Genomic DNA, 27670 nt, shown 5'->3' with positions numbered 1-27670 from the left:
CCAAACACCCTCACATAGAGGATCACGACGCCATCTCACTTGAAGTGGAGGGTGCACCTCCCGCTCAGGCCGCGCGCGTGGGCAAACGCCTGCCAGCCGCAGGCCAAGGTCACGTTCCCGGCGACGAAAACTTCGACCCCGACCCATGAAGCCTTGCTGCAGCAGCCGTCAGCCTGCAGCCAGAGGCCGTCAAGGCCCGCGACCGGCAGCTCGCCCGCGAAGAAGCGAGGGAGCGGGAGACAGGTGCCGGTCGGCCTCTCCGACCACACAACAAACTCCGGAAGCACCTCCGTTGAATGAAAGCGTGGTCGAGGAGGCCGGACGACCACGGCGCGCCTCCCTCCATCACAGGGGCTGCCTCGCCCCTGGCGGCTCCCGCCGTGAGAAGAAGCACCGCCGCGGCCACTCGAGGCGCGCCCGTGCCCCCAAGGAGCCACCGCAGGAGTCGCGGCATGCTTGCGGGGGCGACCTCGCCCTCTCTTGGGCGGCGGCGAGCCGGGCCCCTCCTTGGGGGCCTTCCCCTTCTTGGCAGCGGAGAAATTCCTCGTCAGCGCCTGATGACCCACAAGTATAGGAGATCAAGTGTATCTCTTTTCGATAAGTAAGAGTGTCAAACCCAACGAGGAGCAGAAGGAAATGACTAGTAGTTTTCAGTAAGGTAATGTATGCGAGTGCTGAAACTGTAAGTAGCGAGTAGTTTGATAGCAAGATAATTTGTAACGAGCAAGTAACGATAGTAGAAATAAGTATGCAGCAAGGTATCCGAATCCTTCTGAGGCAAAGGACAGGCCAAAACGGTCTCTTATGATAAGCAAAGCGTTCTTGAGGGTACACGGGAATTTCATCTAGTCACTTTCATCATGTTGGTCTGATTTGTGTTCGCTACTTTGATAATTTGATATGTGGGTGGACCGGTGCTTAGGTGATGTTCTTAGTTGAACAAACCTCCTACTTATGATTAACCCTCCCACAAGCATCCGCAACTACGAGAAAAGTATTAAGGATAAATCCTAACCATAGCATTAAACTCTAGGATCCAATCGGTCCCTTACGGAATAGTGCATAAACTAGGATTTAAGTTTCTGTCACTCTCGCAACCCACCATCTATTTACTACTCCACAATGCATTCCCTTAGGCCCAAATATGGTGAAGTGTCATGTAGTCGACATTCACATGACACCACTAAGGGAATCACAACATACATACTATCAAAATATCGAACACATATCAAGTTCACATGATTACTTGCAACATGATTTCTCTCGTGACCTCAAGAACAAAAGTAACTACTCACAAATAATCAACATGCTCATGATCAGAGGGGTATTAATATGCATAATGGATCTGAACATATAATCTTCCACCAAATAAACCATATAGTAATCAACTACAAGATGTAATCAACACTACTAGTCACCCCCTAGCACCAATCTATAGTCCCGGTAACAAGATTGAATACAACAGATGAACTAGGGTTTGAGATGAGATGGTGCTGGTGAACATGTCGATGGAGATTGCCCTCCCCAAGATGGGAGAGTTGTTGTTGATGATGATGATGATGATTTCCCCCTCCGGGAGGGAAGTTCCCCCGGCAGAATCGCTCCGCCGGAGGGCAAAAGTGCTCCTGCCCAAGTTCCGCATCGAGACAGCGGCGCTCTGTCCCGAAAGTCTTCTCCTTATTTTTTCTCGGAAAAATGACTTATATACCAGAATATGGGCACCGGAGGTGGGCCGAGGAGGGCACAACCCACCAGGGCACGCCTGGGCTCCCTAGCGCGCCCAGGTGGGTTGTGCCCACCTGGTGGGCCCCCTCTGGTAGTTATTTGCTCCAATATTTCTTATATATTTCATAAAAAATCTCCATGAAGTTGCAGCTCATTTGGAGTTGTGCAGAATAGGTAGCCTAACGTAGCTTTTTCAGGTCCAGATTTCCAACTGCCGAAATTCTCCCTCTTGGTGTGTAACTTGCAAATTATGAGAGAAAAGGCATTAGAATTACTCCAAAAAGCATTATTATGGATAAAAACATTATAAATAACAGTAAGAAAACATGATGCAAAATGGACGTATCAGCGCCATGGGTGCTACGACAAGATGGCAAGGCAAGAAGGAAGAAGAAGGAGCGGGTGGCGAGAAGACGGAGATGAGCAAGGGGGCTCTTCCACTCCCCTCATTTATAGCCAGAGGAAGGCCAACCGTCGGCCTCCGTGATCGCACGCAATGATGATTTTCCTCTGCATGCAGCAGGGTCTCGCCAAGTTGAACGGTTGTCGAGGCAGCATGGGGAAGCGGAGACACCCACGTCCCATCAATCGCGACGCATCGACCAAGGCCGCAGGCGGTTAGGGCCCGCGGCGCTCCGCACTTGCCCTTTGGCTTCACCTCGAAGCCAAGCTCGAGCGCGCCTTGGGCCCGGGGGCTACTGTCGGTGTTCTGGGAACGGGGTACCCAGACTTGCATGCCTGTGGCCCACGGCACGGCTCCGTCAACGGCCTGGTACGGCCCAGCTTCAGCAACAACAACCCAAGACCCTCGCGAGGGGCCAAGCCTCGCGAGGCAGATGACACCAAGACCTCCCTGGGGGGCGGCCTCCCCAGGTTGGCTCCCGAGGAGTGGAGATATGTATGCAAGCTGCACCTCGCGAGGTTCATATGACGTGATCCATGACGACCAAGGCCAGGCAGGCGCCAGCAGGAGCAGTGTACCAGTTTCCTCTTTGGTGCTAAGGAGGCAAGCGCAGGCGCGGAGTCCCGAGGAATCAAGCAAAGGTTTCCATTTTAGTGCAACAAGACCAAGACCGCCAGGACGGCAAGACGGAGGTCATCGCGGAGCCCACCGCGGCGTCACCACCAGATGCTTTTGCAGCCGAAGACTACTTTTGTCAGGATAACTTGTACTAGTTGTCTCCCTTTGAATTTGGTCGTTGTGGGATCCCTTCCCGCCTACATTTGGGAAGAGGACCAAGGCCACTATAAATAGGACCTAGCCACCACCATAGAGGGGGATCGGATCCATTCCACCCTGACCAACTCACCAGCTCAACGAGCACAAGAACACCTCACCTCCTGAGGCTGTTCTTCCACTGTACTAGTTCATCCTCAGCCCCTCGAGGCAATCCACCACAAAGCTGGAGTAGGGTATTACACCACAAGGTGGCCCGAACTAGGATAAATGGTTGTGTCCCTTGTCCATTGGGTTCGTCGAGCTAGACCGAGGGATCAGTGTGCAGGCAGACTGGGGAGGACGAGTTCTTCGCACGCACCCCAGAGTTCGAACCTCTCAAGGGTCTGCGGAACCCTGAATCCGACAGGCTCGGCCGGTAACATTGAGAAACTTGGTATTATAAATTCCTGTAAATTCAAAACTCACCTGAAAATCATGAAACTTGGCATGGTGTCATTTCATGGCACCAACATGCTGTGGTAAAAAATTGGCCGAATTGGGACAAGTTTTTTATAAGCTTCTTGCAAACCGGAGCTTCTCTCAAGAAGGCTCGTGGTTCCGAGAGGGAACGTGTCACCTTAGTGTGCGAAACAATATACGCTGCCTCCCCCCCCCCTTGAATTTTTACAGAGACAGCATAGAACTATATGAGTGTCGTGTTAAAATTTGGAATTATTCCGGGTTCGTTTGGCCTTTTTATACATTAATTGATTTTTTGGGCATTTAATGTGCATATTTCAAATTTGAACTAGAAGCACATGCTCCAGTGCACCAAAGTTGGTTGAAAAATCACATGTGTGTCCTTGGGTGAATTCCTAGGTCCCATGCAAGAAATGGGAATGAAATTCAAACATCGGCGTCGTGGCTCGGCCGAAAATATTGAGAAACTTGGTTTTTAATTCCTGTAAATCCAAAACACGCATGAAAATCATGAAACTTGGCATGGTGTCATGACATGGTACCAATATACTGTGGTAATTCTTTTGGCCGAACTGGGACAAGCTTTGGTATAAGCTTCTTGCAAACCGGAGCTTCTCTCAAGAAGGCTCGTGGTTCCGAGAGGGAACGTGTCATCTCCGTGTGCGAAACGACATACACTGCCTTCTCCCGCCTTGATTTTTTTACACAGGCAGCTTAGACCAATAGGAGTTTCGTGCTAAATTTGGAATTTTTCGGGGTTCGTTTGGCCTTTTTATACATTAATTGAATTTCCAGGCATTTAATGCACATAATTCAAATTTGAACTACAAGCACATGCTCTAGTGCGCCAAAGTTAGTTGAAAAATCATTCATGTGTACTTGGGCGAATTTCTAGGTCTCATGCAAGAAATGAGAATGGAATTCAAACATCTGGGCGTCTTGGCTCGGCCGAAAACATCGAGAAACTTGGTTTTAAAATTCCCGTAAATCCAAAACTCGCCTGAAAATCATGAAACTTGGCATGGTGTGATGACATGGGACCAATATGTCGTGGTAAATTTTTTGTCTGATTTGCGAAGGCGCACACATTAACAATCAACAAAGTCATTTTGGAACAAGTGTTGTCACGTTACAATCGTAAACACAAGTATTATTGAAACCGTGGGTGTTCTACTTACCATTTACGCGCCGCCATGCGTCCCCTTTTTTATTGGCTAGGAGGTGCTGTGCGGGGTAGCTATTTGAGTACGGGAGGCGTGCGATCAGACCCCTGCACGTGCTCATCGGGAGGAGAGCCCTTTAACCTCTATCCGCCGCCCACCTCTCTCCTAACGTCTCGATTAATGGCGCCCGAGCCCCTGTTTAATGGCGTGACTATTTCTCACTCGACTGAGATTTAAGAGAGAGAAAAGAAAATCTGGAAATAAAGTTTCGCACGGATCTTGATGTAAGATCCGACGGACCTATATAGCATCGACTGCGAATTATAGCAAGACTAATGAATATAAGGACAATGAATGTGGATAATAATTGTCTTACATATTTAGGAAGATAATTAAAAAAGCCACATGCGGCAACACCCGAAATACACAAGGGCAAAAGAAGAAGGAAGACGCAGACAACGATCTGGCTCGCTAATCTCTACTTTCTTGATGCGTTGCTAGTTCCCGCAGAGACTACTTCCCACGGCGAGTGGCGATGAGCTCTTTCGTGTCCTCAAGACGCTGCTTGAGAGCATCCATGGATTCCTCCACCAGCCTTTGGCGCTCGATGCGAAGCATGGCATTCTCGTCCATAAGTTTCTTGATGATGACGTCGGTCCTCTTCAACAAGGCAGTGGTCTCCTCGTGCTGCTTCGTCGTTCCGGCGATCTTCGCCCTCAACAGGTCGCCCTCGGTGCGGAGCTTTGCCTTGTCCTCCCCTAGTCCCCGGATGACGCTGGTAGCATTTTCAAACTAGGCATTCATCTCATCCTACAGCTTCATCCAGTCGGAGATCCGACCCATCAGGTCATCGAGCATAGCGCGCATGCGCCTATGAGAGTCCTCGCCTGCCCGCGAGACATTTTCCCAGGCTGCCGCAGCACGAACGGACATCTCTACTGCATTCACGACGCGGAGGGACATCTCTGCTGCTTCCGCTGTGCGGCTGGACCAGTCTGCTGCATCGACGGCACGGCGGGACCTCTGTGCTGCTACGGCGGGACATGTCGGATGTTTTGTGGTGAGGCACGACATCTCTCGTCCTTCCGCTTCCATGCTCGCCTCTCCTTGGTAGTAATCTCTCGACCCAGAACTCATGCGGGCCATGGCAGACGCAAGGGAGCGACGATGAATGCCTTGTTCGTTTTTGTGGATGAGGAGTTGAGGAGGAATGTGCTATCATCTTGGAGTAGGTAGTATTTGTAACCGAGTACTAATACGCTCCTAAGTGGGAAACCATTTAGGTTTTGATCAGTGTGAACAGGTTTTCAATTAAATATAGCATGGTAGTAATTTGAAATGTGACGGGACGCATGCTCAAAATTTATAGACGGCTCTATAATTTCTAAGTGCAGCACTATTCCCGAACGGCCTAACGTGGGCACGCGTTGTCGGCCGCGTACGTGGCGTTTGCACCATAGGGTGCACCGCAATAGGCGATGTCAGCACACGTCTTGTTCCATCAACCGTGCGTGCTCGTTATTACCATCGCGCACACTTTTAATTAGAATGTGTGCCCATCTAGCGCACACACATTGATATGTCTAACTATTTCTGTTTGTTGTGGCTAATCGCAAATAGTTCATCCGTGTGAAGTGTATGCCGACATTCGCAGACACCTTGATCTGGCTGACCGTTTCTTTTGTGTTGCCTAATCGCAAACAGTTCATCCGTTTAAAGTGTATGCCCTCAATCGCACACACCTTCATCTGGCTGCCCGTTTCTATTGTTCCGCCTCATCACGAACAGTTCATTGGGGTGAACTGTATGTCGTATATTGCACACACCTTGATCTGGCTGCCCATTTCTGTTGTTCTATCTCATCGCAAACAGTTCATATGGATCAACCGTATGCCCCGCATCGCACACGCAACTAAACTCTGAACCGTGTTTGATGTATCCTTCATCGCAATTGTTTTGCATCTTTTTGACGGTTTTTTTAAAATCACCGTTTGCGATTAATGCATCGCACACAGTTTTGTCAAAGGATCTCTAGTCGTAGTGCCGCGTTAGCAGCATCCTGCAGTAGTGGTCTCTGGAAATTGCTTCGCAAGTTCTTCACCGAAAAACAACTCCTACACGTCGATCTCAAAGAACTTTATGATTTCATTGACAAAGGTTTTTCTGATGAAGATTTCCAAAATCGCATAACTCCACCTCTGCTTGCTCGTGAACCAACAACTGATTTACTTCATCTCAAGCTTCGCAAAATGCTCGAAGAATCTGAAGCCACCTCACCGACGGAGAAGCCAACCGAAGGAAATGTGCTTTCTCATGCAACTCAAGTGGCGGATCCAAGCCTTCATCATCTCAGCCTCAAGCTGCTGTTTTTGGAGAAAAATTTGCTACTGTTGATGATGAAGTTGAGCCAGTCACTTCCGAATCTGAAGTCTCTTCCAACAGTTCTTCTGGAGATGCCACTGAGTGAATCAAGTTCACCGCTTCAACACTCATGTTAATCGTCACCTTTTTAACACTAGTTGACAAAAAGGGGGAGAATTACATCGAGTTTCGATACATTTGCTCTCTTGTTTATTTGGTTTGATTTCCCGTGCGATTTGAAACTCTTGCCTTAAAGACTATCTGTGCTATGATGTAAAACTGCAGTGCTGTAATATTAATAACCCCGCTTGCTGCACCATTTCTCTCGAAGCATTTGTTTTGCAGGTGGAATTATTATCAGAAGTTGTGAATGATTGCACTACAATCTCGATAGATTATATATTATCAGTGCGAATCATTATCTTGAATGATTGAAATTTCCTCTACATACTTCAATGAATTGCAGGAGATTTTATGTCATATCTATAACCCTACATACATCTAGGGGGAGTATATTTCATCATCGAGCCAAGTAACGCTAATTCACTCTTGTTGGAATTATTTTTCACTTATCCATCTTCACTTCGATGATTATCTGTTTTGTCAACAACCGTCCAAAAAGGGGGAGATTGTTGGTGCAATGATAGGCCCCTTGTGTTTTGGAGTTTGTTGACATAAACAGTTTGGGACTTATGTGTTTGCTAGTGCACACAAAGTAACAGGTCCCTGAGATAGCGAGGAGTTTGATGCAAACGACGGAGATAATCTCCCTGTAGTGCAGCGAAGGTTATCACCGAAGATTATGATAACAAGAGTGACCCGCCAAAAATTGTTGAAGTGAACCAATTGGTTCGGTGTCTGTCCGAAGAAAAATGACCGCGTCTGAAGAGATTGAAGACGAAGTGAAGATGTAGCATTTATTTCGTTCTTCTTCTTCTTCTCTTTATTGAGTCATAGGACCACCGTACTATTAAGAGGGGTGTAGCGTTCGAAACTTTGATTGTCTGATGCTAAACCCAAATCCTACGAAAGTCGCAAGAGAAATCTCTTTGCGTTCCGAGCAAATACTTGACAGCAAGAGACTGTGATCTTGTTCGGTGCGAGAGATTTGTCTCAGACCGAGGAGTTAGCATTACTTGTTCCTCAAGTAATGTTACTGTTGCTCCAAAATCCAGACTGTTGTAAACGTGTCGGTTGGCCATTGGCTGGACCGTCCAAAATGGTCATTTCCCTCCAGGGAAGGTTGCGGCTATAAATAGCCACCCCGCGCCGGCTTTGTCCGGTGGCTGCTCCGTTTGATTCTGAGAAGATTGTTGAGCAACCCCCTCTCTGAGCGATTTGAGTTTAAAATCCACCGAGAGAAAACCCTAGAGCCGAAGAATTAGATAGTGGTTCACCATCACTCGAATCTAAGTTCAGTACGCTCCGCCCATTACTGTTGAGAGCTGCAAACTCTCTAGACGGTTAGGTGTCAATTTCTTCACAGACCAAGAGTGATTGTGGTTCTCGAAGAAGAAGTCTGTAAAGGTTTGGAGATCGCCTCAAGTATCTACCACGAGTGATCGGCATTGGTTGACGAACCAATTGTCGAGGAGAATAGGGTGAAGAGAGTTTATCTTCTGTGTTAAGTCACAGCCCCTCCAACCAGACATAGTCCTTGTGCAGAAGGACGAACTGGTCGAACAAATACCCTATCGCCATCGAGCACCACTGGTTACCTCTGCTACACATATTTAAATTCAATCTGCTTTTCCTTCGTGTAAATTGTCTCAATACATGCTTTAGTTTTCATTCGGTACTTAGTGAAGGGGGGGTGTGGACCGTACCCCAGCCCCACACCGCGTCCCTCCGTCACGCGGAGCTCACCGCCATGGGATGAGCTGCCTCAGAGGTTCTTGTTTCTCTGTTTGGCGCCATTGGACTCCACCTGCTTCATGATCTCCTTATTCTTCAGGTCAGGCTGGTTCTCCTTTGTCACTGGTGATGTGTGATTGGCAAGTGTAAGCGATTGCTTGTATCGCAAGTAGGTTCCTCGACCGCTTTTATCTTCGCTGGAATGATCTGCTTCCCTTCGGACCAGATCTCCTCCTACCAGTTCTTGATCCCTTTCTTCTATTTCGTCTCCAATCTTCTGTATATTGTATGTTGCTGACCTACATCCATTTCTCCTATCCCGCACTTTGACTTTATGAACCATATGGTTTCTCTTAATGGAAAGGGAAACGTTTCACGATGGTGCGCCGGACGAACCTTTCGGCCGGTCCCGTCCACGCGTGAACACATTCAGCGACTCGGCTAGCGACACGTAGGATGGGGGGCCCGCCCACGTGCGTCTTCTTCCTCCTTTTTCTCTTCTCTGGTCGCTCGTCTCCGCCTCTCCTTTCTCTGCCTCCTTCTCAGGCCCTGCTGCCATGGTCAACCGTCGTCGCCCGGAGGCCTCCCAGGACGCCGTCGCCACAGGAATCGACCGATCCGGCTGCCCTCGGCCAGATCCGCTTCTGATTCGCGCCATTGGAGCTCTGCCTCGGAGCTGCAACCGTCCATGATGGGACTACACCCCTCGTCGCAATTTTGTTGGAACCGACCGATGTCGAGGTTACAACCATGGTGATTTTTTGCTACAACCGACGAGCCTCGGTGCTTCAACCTCTCGGCGCAAAATTGCTGGAACCAGTGGACGTCGAGGTTGTGACCATGGAATTTTTTTGCTACAACCGACGAGCATCGGTGCTACAACCTGCATCTTTTTTTGCTACAAACAGTCATGGCGAGACGATAGACGACGATTTTTTTGTTACAACCGTTGTTGATTTTGCTACTACTGGCGATCATTTTTGCTACATCGGTGATGGCGGACGACACGGTCGCTGGCATGGAGTGCTACAACTAGGCAAGAGGAGCTGCAACCATGGCCACAAGAGCTGGAACCGCAGTCCAACAGAGTTGCAACGGCGGTCCGGTGGAGCTGCATTTTTTGCTTCAACCGGTAACAGGAAAGCTACAACCGGCACTCATTTTTGCTACAAACCACGACAATGAAGTGTGGCCGGCGGGGATGACGCACGATTTGTTTTTGCTGCAACTAGGCACCGGTGAGGGTCACCGGCGACGACGACGCACGTTTTTTTTTTGCTGCAACAGGCAACCATGGAAGCTTCCACCAGCGTGGGATTTTTTGCTGCAACCATGGGCGGACTCCTGGAACTGCGGCTTTTTAGAAACAAGGACGGCGAGCGGCGGCGAGCCGGCGAGGTCATCGGCGTTGGGGGTGGTCGGGAGGGGGGAGGCAGTTCTTTGGCACGCGCTGTTCGTGCGGATCTGGTGCGCTAGCGAGTGGGAAACGAAGGAAAAGATAAAGGAGGGAGGAACAAGATGACTAAGAGCAGATCTGACGGTCTGCTGTAGCTGTATCGGACGGCTGTGGGCTGACCGGCCCAAATTTGGGCCGGTGCGCCGGCGCAGATCAGTCCCCTAATGGAAATTGGGGAGGGAGACCAGTCATTCGCTAAAAAAACATCATTGGCCATTGCGCTTTTATTGTGGTATGTGGTTGATCGTGGACGCGTCTTGCCTGCTTGTTTCTATTTACTTACTTTCGACTTTATTTTTATAAAATCGAAGGAAGAGAGCCCGTTGTTTCCCCGCATGTTTTCACCGGCTAATATTGGTTTTTCTTAAAATGGTACTAGTAATTGGCATACCGGTTTGTATGCTCTTCTGGTGCAATGCACATAATGTTTTTACCCGCTGAGCAAGTCAGTAATAAAAATAAAACGCAGGAATTTCAGTTGCTATGTTTTACCACCGCAGTTTTACAAATCAGGCGTATCTAACTACATGGGATCCATGAATATGATCTTGTCCACTTTTGCTTTGCTCCGCATTCAAGTGTCAGGCCGCTTTGTTCCATGGAGCATGCATATGCAAGCACTGAGGCGGCCGACTGATCGAACCATAGTTAAAGGGGAAAGCACTAATTCGTTATTCCCCTAACCGAATTATTATGGAGGCGGTGCCCCTGCCGAATTAAGCTCACGTACAGTGTCGGTCCAGATGCTCAAACAGTACAGTACGTACATACATGATGCCGGATATGCTCGGCCGGTTTCTTGGTGGGCAAGTCTCAGTCACCTCACCGAGCTGTACTTCCCCATTCCACATGCAGGCGGCCGGCCGGCCGGTGCGTTTCGGCGACACATCACGTGCGCGTCGTACCACCATGTTTATATATGAATGATGGGGTATTTAATTAGTCCTAAGACACGCGTAGATAGATCAATGAGCAGCTCCCAATCTTTGTCGAGCTAGTTAAGCTAGGTGATCGATGGAGCGAATATAGTGCGCGGGCAGGGAAACACATGGCCGCGCCCAGAAAAGCAGCCAGCCGATGCCGATGGAAGGGAGGCGGTGTGGAAGATTTTGGTTGGGAAAGCGACGAGGAAGACGATGACTTGCCAAAGCGGCTTTGCGGGCGAGAAAGAGGGAAACCGCGTGGACCCCACGCACCAAGCCCATGCATGCATGCAGCGGCCGGCGGGCCCCGCCACCGCCTGCGCCCCCATGCATTCATTCGACGCATGATGGTCTGCTCGTGTTTCTTCTTCTTCTTCTTCTTTCCCGCCTCCCGTGGTGGACTGCAAGGCTGCAACTGCACCGAGGTCGCGTCGGCCGCTACGATCGACGGTCGTGCTGCCGTCTAGGTCTAGCTAGCTCCCCGTGGAAGTTGCGGGTGAATATTCTACGGCGAACGTGGTGATGGACTCATCACTCATGGGGTGGTGCCCATCCATCACATCGCGACGTGCCTGCCGTGCCTTGCCGCGCGCTCGATCTCGATCGACCGGCAGCCGTGACGGGGCATGCAGTAAGTAAGATCGGTCGACGATGATGGACGGTCGAACGCGATAGATCGATCGAGGTGGGTTCGATTCGATTCGATCGCCTTTAGTTTCTCTGTCTCCACCACCACTAGGCTCCCGGCCGGCCTGCACAAACGAATTATTGGGCAGCCATTCTTATGGGCCCGTGCTAATCCTATGAATAGTGTTGCTCGATCTGGTCCAGAGAGACTGCTTCAAGGTCATCTGCACCTGCACCTGCAGGAGTAGAATATCTGATACTACAAACCACGCCTAGCTGCTCTGATAGACTACTAGTAGTAGTACTACGCCACGCCGCATGAATGCTACAGTTCCTTCCTACGAGCAACAAGCTGGTGGCTGCCGGCTGGGCCGACAGCGAAATGCAAGCGTTGCATTTGGACCACGCACACCACGGCCGGGGAGGGACGGGATCATCCACGGACGCGTACGGCCCGTCGTCGAAAACTAGCGATCGCTGTCCCGCAAAGTGCACGTACGTACTACTCAATTATCAGGCGGAATAATTTGTGATGCATCTAAGTAGATCTGCGGCTCCACAGCCATAGGTTGGGCGTACGTACAGATCGCCGTCACCCTGCAGATGCCGTGCCATGCATGTCATACGTACGTGGCCACGTAGGCGGCCGGAGCACAGAGGGTGGTGGTTGGGCTCGGTCCTACCTAACTCCAATATGGCGGGGGGCCTGCCGGCCGGCCGGCCGGCTCACGTGCTCCCACGGTGCGCCGTACGTACGTCCTCGTGAGTCGTCACAGGTCTTGATGTGGCGTGTGCGCTGCGAATTGAACCAAGGAAGGATGCATGGATCCATCGATCATCGATTTCGATGGCCTCTTGACTCCAAGCATATGCATGCATGGGACGATCGAGCAATCGAATTGGTGCGCGGTTGTTGGGGTAAAAACCACATGGGATGTGGCTTCTATGGCCTACAGATTGATCAATATAGTGATCCAGTAATATGTGCAGTTGAATGCCACAGTGGTGTCAGCATGTGTAGACATGCCATGCCATGGCAACCCCCGCCGGATTGCAAGCACATCGATCGTGTCCAACCCCTGCCGGTTTTATACTCTGAGAGACTCGTTCAGCCATCATTATCTACTAGCAGCAGTTTCGAGCATTTTAATAAGACTGTTCGATCCGTCGTAGCGCAAAGGTGCAGACAAGGAATTGATGGTTGTTTTGCTGGCACCTTGATAGTATCTCCACTAATTTTGTTTCTTCTGAAATCACCCGCGTTGCACCCTCTCTCTCTCTCTCTCTCTCTCTCTCTCTCTCTCTCTCTCTCTCTCTCTCTCTCTCTCTCTCTCTCTCTCTCTCTCTCTCTCTCTCTCTCTCTCTCTCTCTCTCTCTCTCTCTCTCTCTCTCTCTCGTAGATAGTAGTACAAAGGAAGCTTCGCATTCTTTCTTCTTTTTTTTGCGAGAGAAATTTCCAATCTATTCATCAATCATGGCAGTACAGAGAACACAAGAGGTAATAAAAATTACAACTAGGTCTATGGACCACCTAGCGACGACTACAAGCACTTTGGCTATTTAAAATAACTAAAATAAATAAATAAGCAAAACATATGACTTTAACCGGGAATCCTATTCATCGCGTAAGAAGACAGTTGTCGACAAAATGTGTTTTGGGGCGGCCCAAGTAATGCATCACACTTCCGGTTTTGAGAAGCTTAGACCTTCACAGACTGGTTTTTTCGTTTCTGTTTCTTTTTCTTATTTAATTTCATTTTTCCTTTTTTTCCTTTTTCGTTTTCCTTTAAATTTTTCGTTTTCTTGTTTTTTGTTTTACTTTTTTGTATTCGAGAACATTTTTTATGATCGTGAACATTTTTTGTTCATCAAATTCAAACTTTGTTCATAAAATACAAAAATGTTCACAAATTTGAAAAACAATTCATCTAATTCAAAATTTGATAATCCAATTCAAAATTGAAGATAATGAACATTTTCTACAAATTTTCCAACATGTTTTTTGAAGTCAGGAACAATTTTTTGGTAATCATGAACATTTTTCAAATTCATGCCTTTTTTATAAATCATGAAAAGAAAATAAAATCATGATTTTTGCTATTCAAAATCAGGAAGATTTTTTGTAATACGGGTAGATTTTTTGAAAATTCATGAATATTTCTTGAATTCCTTAACATTTTTAAAATTCAGGTTTTCCTTTACTTAACGAACATTTTTCAAAGTCATGAGCATTTTTTGAATTTGTGGATTTTTTAAATTCGAGAACATTTTCTTTGAACACACAATTTTTTTGAATATGTGATTATTTTAAAATCCGTGAAAATTTTGAATAGGATTTTATTTTAAATCCCGGACATTTTCTAATGAAGCGAAAAAAAACAGGAAAACAATGAAAGGAAATAGGCACATGCCCCCATATGGCAGGCCCAAAGTCACGTGTGGGTGAGCGAGGGGTGGTCTGTGTTACCCCGCTTGCCACCGCATCAGTCGGGGCATAGGATCGCCTGGCATTAACAACGGGCTTGGTGGGTATTTCATATTTAAATGATGATTGCGTCAAATACACTCCAAACCGGGTGGAGTTAGCTTTTCGACGAACACCCGTCCCGTGCAGCGAAGTCTTGTTAGTAGGACCCCGCACAATAATGGAATATAGAAGAATATTATTCGAAATACTCCACTAGACATGTATAGTAGCATTGCGATTTCGAATCTTTTATAGTATTTATGAATATAAACGACGCACAGGGCACACGAACTGGCCCAGCCCATTAACACAGATATAATCAAGTTACGCATAGGACAGCATCACACTGTGCGTAGATTGTGCCGATATTAACTTTTTTTTTGTTTCGGTATCAAACCAGTTTTATTTTGCCTCTCAGTTTCTTCCTTTTCCTTTATTTTTCTTCTTTTCTTATTATTGTTCTCTTTTAGTTTTCTTTTTTTCTTTTTGGAAATACCCAACTATTTTTAAATTCTGAGAATATTTCCCAAAATATATAAATATATTAACAATAAAAAATAAATAATTTTAGTCACATTTTGCAAAGGTTACTTCAATTTTTGAAGATTTTTAAAAGATGTGACCATCCTTAAATACAGGAACATTTTAAAAAATATGTTGTGAAATGATAGAAAATGTGTCATTTAGAAAATCAATAAATATTCCAATCTAGTCCACCTTCCTCTTGATATTTTGAGACAACTTTATGCCTGCTCGGCTTTGAGGTTTTTCCTATCATTGCATTGGTTCCAAAGTCTTGAGAGGGATTTCACCTCGACGAAGAGATCTACTGATAGTAATTCAAACTTTCCTTTTCCATTTTTTGAATTGAGAGTTGCGAATTCATACCTATTGGGCGGTAGGAATGAGTGATTAAGGCCCTTGGGCTGGTGTAGGAGAGACGCAGTATTTTCTATCTGTGAGCATTTTTAGTTTTGCACATATGTATTTTTAATAAAATCTATAAAAGATCCATAAGCTATTTTGGGGGTGGGGTGGAAACCAAATGAAAATCAAAGAAAAGAAATCACAACGCTCGTACTAGCCAGCTAGCACACGAGTACTCCTTGTGCGTTTTCTCAACTATGTATCTGCTCGCAATGAGCAGTAGATAGGAGTTCTCGTCTCGCTGTCTCGGCCAAGGTGGAAGGAATTACGAACATTGGTATGGGGCTGATTGAGTAGACCTGTCTATAGGGAAGAAAGCTCGGTTATGATCACGAGACATAAGCTTGTCTTGCCTCCGGCGCTCCCATTAATGGTTGACCCATAAATGCGTTCGTTTCGCTTCTAGGAACGGATTGGGGAAAGTTGTATGAACTGGTTCTAGAATCTTTCATGTGGTTTTTTTCTTCTTTTTCACGTGTTATGTATTGGTTTATCTTTTTATTTTATCTAATACATTTCCCCCTTTTTTTTTATTTTTCAATACATGTGGACCATATTTTCGCATACAGGTTGAACATTTTTCATATACACCTTGAACATTTTTCTGAAATACAAGTTGAACATTTGTCGAAGACACATTGAACATGTTTTGAATACATGGTGATAATGCACATTGAACGTTTCCCCTTAATTCTCTAAATATATATATTTTAAAACTAACAAACATTTGTTATGTGTTAGAACATTTTTATAAAGCATGCACATTTTTTTGAATGGTACATTTGTATAATGTTTAAAAAAAGCATGAATCATTATTTTTCAAACATGTGAACATTTTTTAATGTGATGAACAATTGTGTGAATGCTCCGAACAACTTTCACAAACTACTGAACACATTATTAAATTTTATTTTATTTTTAAAAATAATATTAACAGAACATTTAAATTTGTGTTTTTTTAAATATCCTGAACATTTTTGGAAAGTGGTGTGAATAATATTTTGACACTACATGAACGTTTGCAATGCGTGACGAACTCTTTTGAAAACTGAATTAAATCTATCTTGTAAATAAATGTACCTGTAATATTTAAAATATAAAAAAAATTAAAAACAAAAGTTAAAAAAATGAGCGAACAATAGAAAAATTGAACGATACGAACGTAAGAAGAAAATCTGAGTGGACGGACGCTAGTGGGCCGGGCTACTATGAGGCCGCTTGAGGCGAGCTATACGTCCGTCTCGCTGCCAACAGCAAGACAAATACTGACGCTCCTAGTTTTGATAGCCTCTACCTCTAAACAAAAGTTATGATATCGTAGTCAAGGGTCAGTGCGAAGTTCTGGTGCTTGAGCACCATGGAGGACATTTTTGTAAAAGAAAAATCTTTAGAAGTTAAAAAAAATCGTTAAATTCTGGAAAAATGTATGCGTTCACTACGGATCCATGAATTTATTTTTAGAAAAAATATAATTTATAATTAGAAAAAAAAACAAATCCGGCCAACAAAAAAAAGGGTCTGTCGAAAAATTTATATTTGCCTTCTTTTTGTACGCCAAGTGTGTAAGTAAAATGTGCGTTTTAAAAAACATTCGTGTTGTGGAAAATGGTTTTTTGGAAACTGTTATTGAGGTGTGCCCGAGCACCATTGGACAATTTCCAAGTCAAGGGTTCCTTATCTCACCCCTATCTTCCAAGATAAAATCCATTTACAGGCCCATCATCATTATGTCTTTCTTCTTACCGGTCTCCTCTTCATTGCGCTTTACACAAGCAACAAATTCCACTAAAAAAACACAAGCAGCAAATCCATCTTTTCCAGTAAGAAGAAAAGAAGGGAAAAGGTAAACCCAGAATAGGGCGAGAGCTAGCAGAGCGAAAGGCAGCACACGTACGTCAATGCAGACGCAGAACAATGCATGCCCGATCGATCACCGGAGGGGAATAATTGCCGGATAGAAGAGTCACAGAGACGAAAGGTGTAGCGTAGCGCCAATAAGGAGCGTGGCAATCAATCGATCGAGATCGCAACGCAAGAGCACCCCGGAGTGGGCTGCAACTGCAATGGATCGATCGATGCCGCCAGCCCTAGCTTTTCAGCTCAACCATTGGCGTGTGAATGCCATGGCAGAAAAGGTTAAAAAAAGAAGAAGAATGAGGGGAGCAACAGTAACTCTGCATCCACGATCGACAAGATCACTGGAAAACTGGCAGTGACAGCGAGCGAGCGGGCTAGGCGCGGCGAATCATGTCGATCGGCCGGGCGGCACGGGCGGCCGGCCGGCCACCGATCGGGCGCAGTAGTACGGGCGTGATGTAAGGCCTACGTTTCCGATCCACGACGCGGTGGGCTGGACAGGAGGAGTGGAGCGTCGAGATGGATCGAACGGGACGCGCGCGCGCTCGTGTGCGTGCCGTGGCAAGGCTGCAACGCGGCAGTGATCGATCGAGCGCTCGAGCAGAGGGCATGAAAGGCAAGCGAGAGCGCGGCACCGCCCCGGCCGGCCACCCACTGCGGATGCAGGGAGAGCAGAGTGCATGGCAGTGACAGTCACATGCACTGCTCTGTGCTCTCGATCATAACATAAGTAGATGGCACAGATCGAGCAGATATCTTCGGGTTATATTTATACTGATCGTGCCTCAACCCTCGAGTCGCTGTTAATCCCTGATGTCGATGCTAATTCTTCACTATGGCTGTATGCATGGACAGTAGATGCATGCGTGTATGTACTAAAGCACGCTAATTAGTGAATGCGACTCCCCAGAGCATGCAGGCATGCAAAGTTGCAAACGTATTAGCAGCACTAGCGCCACTGGCACTGCACCATTTGTACACACACACACACACACACACACACACACACACACACTTGTCATCTTGTCATTAGACCAGATCATGAAGGATCTTCGAGTACTTATGCGCTACGTAGCGATGAAGAACTTTACTGAGCCGTATCATTTCGATCGGCCGCTAGCTTCACTGTACGTTCGTCGTCGTCACCAGATCGGCCCATCGATCGGCGATCATTCCGCCGGTTATTAGTCCACGAAGTCCATCGATGGCGTACGCACACTGCCGGCCAGCCAGCCAGCCAGGCCCCCATGATTCCGTTCCGTGGACGCGCTCAGACCGGCAGCAATACGCGCGCGCCTGGCTCGTGTTCGGTTGCTCGATTCAATCGATCGATCTGATCAAGCATGCAGGCACCGTCCCAGCTGCATGCATGCAACGGTAGTAGCGGTCGTTTCGTAATCGATCGACGATTCATCTTCCGCTTTCCGGGCATGCAGGCGTGTGTTCGTTGCCATGCTAGCTTGAGCGAGCTTTGCAGGCAACCGTGGCGGCCGGCCGGTGGGCGGCGCTCCGTCCATACCCATTACCCATATATGAACTGAATGCGCGGATGCTAGCAATGATGGCGGCGAAGGATCGACAGGCCATACACGCACGCGGAGATCATGTAGTAGAGGCCGGGAAGAGAAAGAATCGACGAATCCAGGGAAAGAGATGGAGAGGAAACAAGCTTGATGCTCACATCACATGCATATGCATGTATCAAAAGTGGTAAGAGTGTGCCACAAGTATCTGGCTAGCTCTCTATCTGTGATGTCTATCCATCCTGCATCCGTCACCTTTTTCGGTAGCCGAAACGTGCTGCGCCGTCCCTTTCGCTTTACCAACCTCCATTCGTCCTTGGATCCACAGCCCCACAACACGTAGGAGCGTATGAATAGCAACATGTTATATTTTTCTTTGGTCGTTGTGTAGGTATATCTGTTGCGGTACGTAAACCTCGATCTCCACTGGACAGAAGGCCAGGTACTCTATGTTTTTGGATGTGGCAAGGTCTTACTCGATTGTGACTTAACCAAGTCTCAGTCAAGTGCCATAACATGTACGAAAGAACTAAAAAGAAAAAAATAACGCAAATCTCACGAATATAGCATCAACTGAGACATAGAAAAGTCTTAGCCGACTAAGATTTACCAAGACCGTATGTTTTTCATCCACCAACGCCTATCGTGTCGCCAAGTTAATCCCTTGCGAGCGCCGCCAGTCACTATGCAAATGCAAGTACGCAGACATCTTGTGTTAGAAAAATCTTGGTGAGTTGAAGGTCTAGTAGAGTAGTACTATCACTTTGATCACGTTGCACGTACAGTCGCACTTCATGTGGCTTTGACAGGAAAAGGTAAAAGAGAGTCTTTCTCTTCAAGCAGCGGCCGAGCGAGCGAGCATAGTATACCATAGAGTATATCCTGTACCGCAGTGGTAGTAGTAGTACTACACCGCACTGTGGTGTTACTGTCATGGTAGCTGTGCATGCATGCTATGCCATGCTAGCCTTAGCCTTTTTGCCGCTTACGCCAAGCTAGCTCGCCAAGGAAGGACCGATCTCGATCGTCCCACACAATACACATATCTTTCTTCACCAAACGATCGGGAAAAGGCAGCAAAGTGCGCGCCCAAAAGGGAGTGACATGTACAAGCTGTCAGTCTCCGGGACGGGCCGGCCTATCCACGCCCGAAACCTGCAGCGTAGCACCCTCACGTCGTGCCCATTACCCCGAATAACCGTGCAGATATCTCGTCAGTGTTGTTGATGGGCGTGGATTTGGTAGTATAACCAAGGTAAGTTTGTGCCGGTGCGTGCGCTTGAGCGTGCGCCGGCACGCTAAACTTGTGCGAGATAAGGAAGAAGAAGGGGATAGAGCGGTGGTGGTGGGCGGCGGGGCCTACGGCGGACGGCCGGCCGGCCGGCGTCGCGCACACGCCGAACGGGGAAGGGGATAATGATACCGGCCGGGAGGGGAGGCGCGCGGGGGGTGGCTCATGATTGGACGGGCGGTGACGTACTTGCGGCTCCTTTCGGGCCGTCCGACCGGGCGAGACGTGCATGGCCATGGGCGCGCGGGCGACGACCCATCCCCATCCGCACCGCACCGCCCCACTACTTGTGTTCTGCTCCATCGGCACAGCACTTCACTCTCTTCCTGCTGTTGCAGCAGTGGTAGTAGTACGGTTCTCATGCGTAACTTTGAATTGCATGCATGCATGTTTGGGTGCATGCACTTCACTAGTTGTGTTCCACGACTTGCATGTTCGTTTGACTCTTGATCTATGAATTTATCTCAAGTCCAAACCAACTTCTGTGAAAAACAAAGCCGACGCCCGACCGACAAGCTTTACAAGCACGGTCAAGTTCACACAGAAAGGCTTTTCTTTCAAGCACGGTTAGGTAACTAATGATATGCGGTGAACCAGTGAAGTCACTTTGATAGCGACGGTTTGCCTGCCGCCGCGGGCACTGGATGTAGGATACAATCAGTCCGAGAGATGCCCCATACTCCAAAGTAAACACCATTACAGAGTTAACTAACACAAAGGTAACATTTTACAGGATACGGCACGATCATGTGGACCGGGACCAGCCAATGAGAGCCATGCAGAAAGATAAACCGTGATCGAGCTGGTTTGTGTGGGAGATATACATGCATCGAGTACCGTCGTCTCTGGAAATGCATGCCCATAATGCTCCGCGCCTTTCCCGTCTACCCCGGCCTTATCTTCCTGTCCATGCATGTCGATCTTTGCTGTGGCTGCCTTCGATCGAGTGCATATATGTGTGTAGCACTCATCGATCATCAACTTACGGCAGAAAGTAAAACGGCCACGAGTAGCGTCCCCATGTAATGCAATGCAATGCCCGTCACATCGCATCAAAAGTACGCCTCCCTTTGGAAAGTTCGTTCTGCGCGTACTACGTCTTTTGACTTTTGTTGCCCTGCAGCTGGTCCACTGGCCCAGTTTCTAGAGGCAACGAATGTGAGTACACGTCTGAAAAACTTTTTTACTAATTAGCTAGGAGAAGCTAGGGGAAGATTGAAGGCGACGAACACGGAAGAACCCGTACTTATGGGTCACCTTTGGCCTTCTCTTTCCCAATATCGATCTCCACTTCATTGGCTCCAATGCAATGCATGCATGTAGCTCCGGTATACACATCAACATACTGATCATATACGCACAGTTGTGCCAATGACAAAAGGGCACATCACATGCATGCACATGCATGTAGCAACACAAGCTGTACTTTCACCACATGTCTCCACCTCCACGGATCCCCCATTTGTGCTTGCTAGCTATTGACATGCATGGTACATGTGCATATTCTGCCACAACACAGAGCAATAATCCCCTGCAACAAACTCTTCACAAGTGGAAATCCTCGTAGCCCAAAATGCCGTCGAGTACATACGCAGAGACATACGTATGTACGCGTAGTGTACCGTCTACGTAAAGCCGGCCGCGCTTTTGCAACTTGCCTGTCAGCCATGTACGTACGTGTCGAGTCCAGACTCCAGAGGATGGCCAGCCGGCCATGAACGACGAGTCGCACCGCATCGATCGTTTCAGCTGGTAGGGTCGGTTTTGGTGGTGCATGGCCGGCCCCAAGCAACCAAGCTCTGGTCGATCTGCACCCCCGTTTCCTCTCCCACGGACACGTACGTACGCACACCCGCATTTTTTTGCTTTACATGCATTACATTGCACTACACTACTGCTACACTTCCGGGTTTCCGGATATATTTTTCTGGTGAACTGCAGTTTCAGCTCCAGGATATGTTACTTAAGTAGATGTATGTATTGGAAGCCATGGCTAGTGCTAGGAGTACTAGCCAGCATGATATTTTGTACTTGTACTATAGTAGTTCTCGATGCATCATCGGAGCAGCATGATTTGTATAGTATATATAGCTGGAGGCCCGGCGATTGGCCGCCGCACGTCTGTAGTTTATACGTGTGTCTACGTACGGCCTAAGCGTAACAGGCTAACAAGCTTATCCTGTTATTTGTTAAGTGCACTTTTTGTTGGGTAGATAGATGCTGTTATGGTTAAGCTGCGTTGGAAGGGAAGGGCGACAGGCCATCAGCCTTAACCGGCCGCCCAACAACGGAACGGAACATGCATGCATGGCGTGCCGTTGCAGCTTTCCGATCCATCGCTCTGCATGCTGTTTCCCGCTCCTTCGATCGGTCCATCGATCGCTGCTGGCTATGCTAGCTAAGAAAGGTCTGAAGTGAGGAATTTTGACAGATGAAAAGCGGTTGGCTTTACGACGAAAATATGTATGTGGTGAACGGCCGGCTGCTGCTACGTATGGTGGCAGCCACATGAAGGTGATGAACTGAATCGAATTCATATATTAGTAAAAGATTGCCAATTAAGCCAGCCAGTGCCCCACTTTTGGTACATACTCCCTCCGACATATGTATTTTTAGAGATTCCACTACAAACTACATACGGATGTATATAACCATAGTTTAGAGTATAGATTCATTCATTTTACTCTGTATGTAGTTCATAGTGGAATATCTAGAAATACTTATATTTAGGAACGGTGGGGAGTACATATAAGAATGAGCAGTCCCACAATGTGTTCTTCTTACAATTGTCAGATCGTTTGCGTATTCAGGAGTATCGTACCATTCTTGACAGTGGTAAATAAGCAACAGGAGACCACTATTTGTTCTCACATGGAATTGTCTGCCGTATACCAAAAAAGGGCGAGTGAAAAGTATTACTGCCGCCTGTCATGTTCTTCCCTAATGCTACCCGATGCAAGAACATCAGGGGTCACCAGGGGCGGGGCACCACTGAATTAAGTAGAGTTTAACCGGGAGTGATCTTTTCAGAGAACTCCTGACGTGTCGTCCGGGGAGCAAAAGCGGCGGCAGTCACGTCAGGGAATGTCCCTTCTCATGTCGTGCGTGCTAGGTCCAGTCAGTGTGGCCATCGGGATTAGCGCGCGTGAGATTGTTTTGAGGTTACATGATGATTAGCAGCTGCCAATGGTCTACTTAATTACTTTCTCTCCCCTGTTTGACCCCTCTTCCCCCCTCTCTCTCTCTCTTGTCGTGAGGAGGAAACAAAAAAGGGGGCATGTGTCGCTGCAGGGCCGAATTATTATTGTCACCTCCGTCGCGAGAGCATGATGCAGACCCACCCAACCGAATTGCGCCAACGGTGGGGCCCTGTGTCCGTAATCCTTTTTCTCCATGGGCTCACACCTATCTACTATCCTTGTTAGGCTTTTTTTAGGGTCTTGTTACAACAAGCAGATGGTCCAAGAACCAAAAGTGTATCATTGTTTTGTTCTGGTATGTGTGTGTGTGTGTGTGTGTGTGTGTGTGTGTGTGTGTGTGTGTGTGTGTGTGTGTGTGTGTGTGTGTGTGTGTGTGTGTGTGTGTGTGTGTGTGTGTTAATTATCATCAAGGGGGAGAATTGTGAATGGATACATACGCTGGACTCCAGTTCTGCTTGGGCCTGATCACTTGTCCGTCGAGTGTAGTATGTTATTAGTTACATTTTATACTATATGAAAAGCACTCCGATCTACCGGAAATTCGTAGAGGCACGCAGGTGCGGGAGCACGAACCTGCCTGGCTGCCCGATTGCCTCGCAGTACGCAAATTAGTTAGATCTCGCCATCCCCTGGTTAGGGTTCCCCCTTCCCTGCCGACTGTGCGATGGCTAGGGCACTCATCCCCTCCAAGCATTGTCGACAAGCCCATGGATCCACCGTGGTGCCTTGAATCCGACAAGTAGTTTAGGTTATGGTTTTTATTCTCATAGGGGCCGCGTTCTGACGGATGGCGGCGCTTCATCTTCGAGTTGATATTCTGGGCTCTGATCCTCCTCGAGTGCATCCATTGGAATGGAGTTGACGGAGCTCGGGTCTTGATTCCTATTGTCTCAATGAGGTTACGGTATTTCCCCATGCGTGCTAATACGTCTCTAACGTATCTATAATTTATGAAGTATTCATGCCATGTTTACAACAATTTTATACGGTTTGGTATGATTTGAATGGAACTAACCCGGACTGACGCTGTTTTCAGCGGAACTACCGTGGTGTTGTTTTTTGTGCAGAAATAAAAGTTCTCGGAATGGACTGAAAATTTACGGTGTCTTTTTATGGACCAAAAGAGACCCACGGAACGCCGGAGCTGGGCCAGAAGAGCCACGAGGGCACGACAAGTGATACGTCTCCGTCGTATGTACTTTTCCAAACTCTTTTGCCCTTATTTTGGACTCTAATTTGCATGATTTGAACGGCACTAACCCGGACTGACGCTGTTTTCAGCAGAATTGCCATGGTGTTATTTTTGTGCAGAAATCAAAGTTCTCGGATTGACCTGAAAATTTACGGAGAATTTTTGTGGAATAAATAAAAAATACTGGCACAAGAAGTTACCAGAGGGGGGCCACCCACAGGCCACAAGCCCTGGGGGCGCGCCCACCCCCCTAAGGCGCGCCCTGCAGGCTTGTGGGCCCCCTGGACCGCCTCCGGCCCTAATTCCAATGCTATATATTCCTATTCGGGGAGAAAAAATCAGAGTGAAGGATTCATCGCGTTTTACGATACAGAGCCGTCGCCGCCTCCTCTTTCTTCACCGGGAGGGCTGATCTGGAGTCTGTTTTGGGCTCCGGAGAGGGGAATCCGTCGCCATCATCATCGTCAACCTTTCTCCATCACCAATTTCATGATGCTCACCGCCGGGAGTGAGTAATTCCATCGTAGGCTTGCTGGACGGTGATGGGTTGGATGAGATTTATCATGTAATCGAGTTAGTTTTGTTAGGGTTTGATCCCTAGTATCCACTATGTTCTGAGATTGATGTTGCTATGACTTTGCTATTGTTAATGCTTGTCACTAGGGCCCGAGTGCCATGAATTCAGATCTGATCCTATTATGTTTTCATGAATATATATGTGTTCTTGATCCGATCTTGCAAGTTGTAGACACCTATTACGAGTTATGATCCGCATACCCCAAGGTGACAATAATTGGGATTCTTTCCGGTGATTACCGTAGTTTGAGGAGTTCATGTATTTACTAAGTGCTAATGCTTTGTTCCGGATCTCTATTAAAAGGAGGCCTTAATATTCCTTAGTTTTCATTACGACCCCGCTGCCATGGGAGGGTAGGACAAAAGATGCCATACAAGTTCTTTTTCATAAGCACGTATGACTATATACGTAATACATGCCTACATTATATTGATGAATTGGAGCTAGTTCTGTGTCGCCCTATGTTATAACTGTTGTATGATGAATGACATCCAACATAATTATCCATCGCTGATCCAATGCCTACGAGCTTTTCACATATTGATCTTTGCTGAGTTACTTTCGTTGCTACTACTGTTACAATCACTACAAAACTGCTACTGACCTACTGTTACTTTTGCCACTGTTACCGTTACTTCCATACTACTTTGCTACTAAATATTTTGCTACAGATATTAAGTCTGTCAGGTGTAGTTGAATTAACAACTCAACTGCTAGTACTCACGAATATTCTTTGGCTCCCCTTGTGTCGAATCAATAAATTTGGGTTGAATACTCTACCCTCGAAAATTGTCGCGATCCCCTATACTTGTGGGTTATCAAGACCTTTTTTTGGCGCCATTGCCGGGGAGCATAGCTCTATTTGCTGAGTCACTTGGGATTTATATCTGTTGATCACTATGAGGAATATGAAAGATGACAAAACCAAGATCATTCCCTCTAGGACGAGGGAAGGTAAGGAACTGCCATCTAGCTCTGCACTTGATTCACCTTCTGTGTTAAGTAAGCTTGCGACACCACCACCTGCTATTAATCCTAATATGTCGCATGTAATTGATGATGCTACTTTTGCTATGAATGATACTTATGAAGATGCTAGTACTTTGCTTGATAAGACTGTGCCACTAGGAGAATTGCTTGATGAACACCTTGCTAGAGCTAGAGAAAATAAGATTATTGAAACTGATGAAATTATTCAAACTGAAGATTATGATTCTCCTCCTAGATATGAATTGCCTGATACACCTGAGGGTTATGTTATGGATGGAGAGGTGGCTAGGGACTTTCTTTCTTGTAAGGATAGAGACGATCTTAAGAAATTATTATGCAACTGGAAAGAAAAATCTTTGAATGCTAGAATGCAATATGATCCTAAGTTTGCCACTTCACCTATCTTTGTTACTGATAAGGATTATGGATTCTCTGTCGATCCTGAGTTAATTACTTTGGTTGAATCTGATCCTTTCCATGGTTATGAATCTGAAACTGTTATGGCACATCTTACTAAACTAAATGATATAGCCACCCTATTTGCTCATGAGGAAAAAAAATTGCTATTACTATATTCTTAAGTTGTTTCCTTTCTCATTAAAGGGTGATGCTAAGATATGGTTTAATTCTCTTGCTCCTGGTTGTGTGCATAGTCCCCAGGATATGATATATTACTTCTCTAAAAAATATTTTCCTGCTCGTAAGAAACAAGCTGCTTTACAGGAAATATTTAACTTTGTGCAAATTGAAGAAGAGAGTCTCCCACAAGCTTGGGGGAGGCTTCTCCAATTACTTAATGCTTTGCCTGATCATCCTTTCAAGAAAAATGAAATACTTGATATAATTTATAATGGACTAACCAATGCTTCTAGGGAGAGTATTTAACCAAAAACTACCACATTTCATGGAAACATGCCCAGAAACTACTGTCGGTGTCAAAACCGGCCGATCTCGGGTAGGGGGTCCTGAACTGTGCGTCTGAGGATCGAAGGTAACAGGAGACGGGGGACACGATGTTTACCCAGGTTCGGGCCCTCTTAATGGAGGTAATACCCTACCTCCTGCTTGATTGACTTTGACGAGTATAGGGGTTACAAGAGTTGATCTACCTCGAGATCGTTATGGCTAAACCCTAGATATCTAGCCTGTATGGATTCTGATAGCCTCTACGGACTAAACCCTTCAGTTTATATAGACATCGGAGGGGCCCAGGGTTGTACAAAGTCGGTTTATAGAGGGAGGAAACTATACATCTGGACGCCAATCTTGCCATCCACGCAAAGGAGAGTCCCATCCAGACACGGGGAAAGGTCTTCTACCTTGTATCTTCACGGCCCATCAGTCCGGCCCATGCCACATTCCCCGGACACACGAGGACCCCTTAGTCCAGGACTCCCTCAGTAGCCCCCGAACTTGCCTTCAATGACGACGTAGTATCTGACTTATGTCTTCGGCTTTGCAAGGCGGGTTCTTCATTTGTTTTTCGAATTGACAACAGTCTGGCTCTGACCTCGATGTGCTGCCTTTATGATTCTTTTCTGTGGTCACCTCGATTTCCGCGCACCGAACGAATGCGAACGGTCCGTGATCTTTTGCAAATAAGCCCCTTACCACGCTCGAGTGGCATCTATATAAGGAGACTTAGATCCCCAAATGCCATCTCACATCGCGCAGAGGAAAAACCGTCAAGATTAGCTACGAACAAAGCCTTCCAACATGGCCAGTGTTCCAGGCTCCTTTTCGCGCCCTCGTGGCCCTCAAGAGGGTGATTGGCAGAGTTGTTCAGTGCCTCATCTTCAGCTGAGTCGACTCCAGACCCAGGGCTACCTTCCCCTCGCGGATCTAGCCCCCGTTCGAGCGGGATTGGCCTCAATCGGCAATGATGTGATGGCTGGGAA

The sequence above is a fragment of the Triticum aestivum genome, chromosome 4D, assembly GCF_018294505.1.
Source record: "Triticum aestivum cultivar Chinese Spring chromosome 4D, IWGSC CS RefSeq v2.1, whole genome shotgun sequence".
NCBI lineage: Eukaryota > Viridiplantae > Streptophyta > Magnoliopsida > Poales > Poaceae > Triticum > Triticum aestivum.
This window is presented reverse-complemented; position numbering follows the sequence as displayed.